Genomic DNA, 2,287 nt, shown 5'->3' with positions numbered 1-2,287 from the left:
ATCCAACATCTGCAGCATCCAACATCTGCAGCATCCAACATCTGCAGGGTTCTTGTAGGAGCGTTCATGTAAATAATATCACCAAAATCAATTGAGGGAAGGAAAGTCACAGATTAGATCGATTTATAGATAAACAGAATATTTTAAGTAATAGTCGATATGGGTTTAGAGCAAATAATTCAACATCAATGTCTCTCATGGAACTAATAGAAGAGACAAATGCTGTTGATGAAAAACAGTGTTTTGTTTTTGTTGATTTAAAGAAGTCCTTCGACACGACTGACCACACCGTTCTCCTTGAACAGCTGAATAAATATGCATCAGAGGATTAGCGCTACAGTGGGTATCCACTTATTTCAATAATAGGAAACAGTTTGTGCAGGTAAACAATGTAAGATCAAAATATTGTGTTAATGGACGTGGAGTCCCTCAAGGCTCTGTGTTGGGAGCAAAGTTGTTTATTTTGTATGTGAATAATGTGGTTGATGTGTCAGGACTTTTGAAACGTGTTTTATTTGTAGATGATACCACATTTTTTTTGTTCGGGTGAAGATATTGGACGGATGTTAGAGATGATACAGGCAGAATTTATAAAAATACAAACTTGGTTTCAACTTAATAAGTTATCATTAAATTTTGAATAAACAAAGTACATGCTATTTAGTAATAGAAAGAAAATTACCAAAGTCCCATTTAAAATTGACAGTATTGAAATTCATAGAGTTAATTAAATAAAATGTTGGGGTGTCGTTATTGATGAGAAGCTGACGTGGAAATCTCATGTAAATTACTTAAGAATAAAAATAATAAAATCAGTTGCATTACTGTATAAAGGAAAAGAGTTGTTGAATGACAAAGCTGTGTATATATTGTATAAAGTAATGACTGTTCCATATTTAATACATTATGGCAAAGACTGGTTCATCCCAAAGATCCAGTCCCCCGGCACAAACAGAGTAATGTTGTGTATGTTGTTCAGTGTCAGGAGGGTGATCAGTCTTACATCAGGGAAACTAAACAGCCACTGGCCAAAAGGATGGACCAGCACAGAAGATCAACATCATCAGGCCAGGACTCTGAGGTCTACACTCATCTCCAGGCCAGTGGTCACTCTTTCAGGGATGAAGATGTTCACATCCTGGACAGAGAGGAACGATGGTTTGAGAGAGGAGTAAAGGAGGCCATCTTTGTGAAAAGAAACCGTCCATCATTAAACAGGGGTGGAGCCTCCAGGTTCAACTGTCCCCCTCTTACAATGCTGTGATTGCTAGTATCACTCAGCCCTCTGTGAACAGTAAACAGCCATCAGGTGCTAATGATCCATTGTTAGGCTGATGGTCCTTCTTGAGCATGTGATCAGCTGGTTCTGGTTGTCAGCAGCAAACTGGTTGATCCACTCTGAGAAGGTGCTATTTAAGAGACTGAGCTGAAAACAGCACCTCAGACTGAGGAAGTCCTCAGGATGAGAGACGAAACATTTCTACATTTTTTTGTTGATTTGCTTTGTTTTGTTTTTTTGAATGTCCAGAGGACCAGATTGAACTTTTTTAGATTTTTCTACCTGGATTATTGAGCAGCATCAGGATGTTCCATATTTAATCTGTTGTATTGAAGTTTGGGGGAAATCATACAAAACAATTACAAATCCTATTTTTATTTTACAAAAAAGAGCTATAAGAATTTTTAGTAGGAGGTGCTGTGGTCACCAACAAATCTATTATTTCATCAGTTGAAATTATTAAAATGTTATGATTTGGTTGAATCTAGTATTTTACAAGTCATGTATAAAGCTCATAAAATATTAGCCCAAATATTCAATTAAAATGTGTTAAAAAAGAGAGTGATTATAACCTGAAGGGAATGGGAATGTTTGTAAAACCTCCAGTTAGAACTGGTGTGAAGGAGCTGCGTTGTAGTTCAGGAACAGGGTTTTAGATTTGTCTCGATATCACCATAAACATTTATAAAACAACGTGTATGTTTCAAAAGATGATTAAGTGAAAGTTGTTAGTAAAGTGTGATACCATGTGAAGAATGCCTGATGATTTGTGTTTTTCATTTGGGGATCGTTCAAGTCTGACTTGTTTGTTTGTTTCTATTCATTTGATTCTTTTAAATAAGGGGCAGATATTATAAGAATTTTTTTTCTTTCTGCACATTTTCATTCAATTTTTTTATTTTTGATGAATTCGTTTTGTTTCTTTTAAATGAATGAATGAATGAATTTTAAAAAAAGGGGAATGGGAGCGTTTCCTGTGGCAGGAAGTGGTCAGAGACTGACGGTGAC

The sequence above is a fragment of the Nematolebias whitei genome, chromosome 9 (assembly GCF_014905685.2).
Source record: "Nematolebias whitei isolate Nwh7 chromosome 9, NemWhi1, whole genome shotgun sequence".
NCBI lineage: Eukaryota > Metazoa > Chordata > Actinopteri > Cyprinodontiformes > Rivulidae > Nematolebias > Nematolebias whitei.
The sequence above is the reverse complement of the archived record's forward strand: the minus strand, read 5'-3'. Positions refer to the sequence as shown.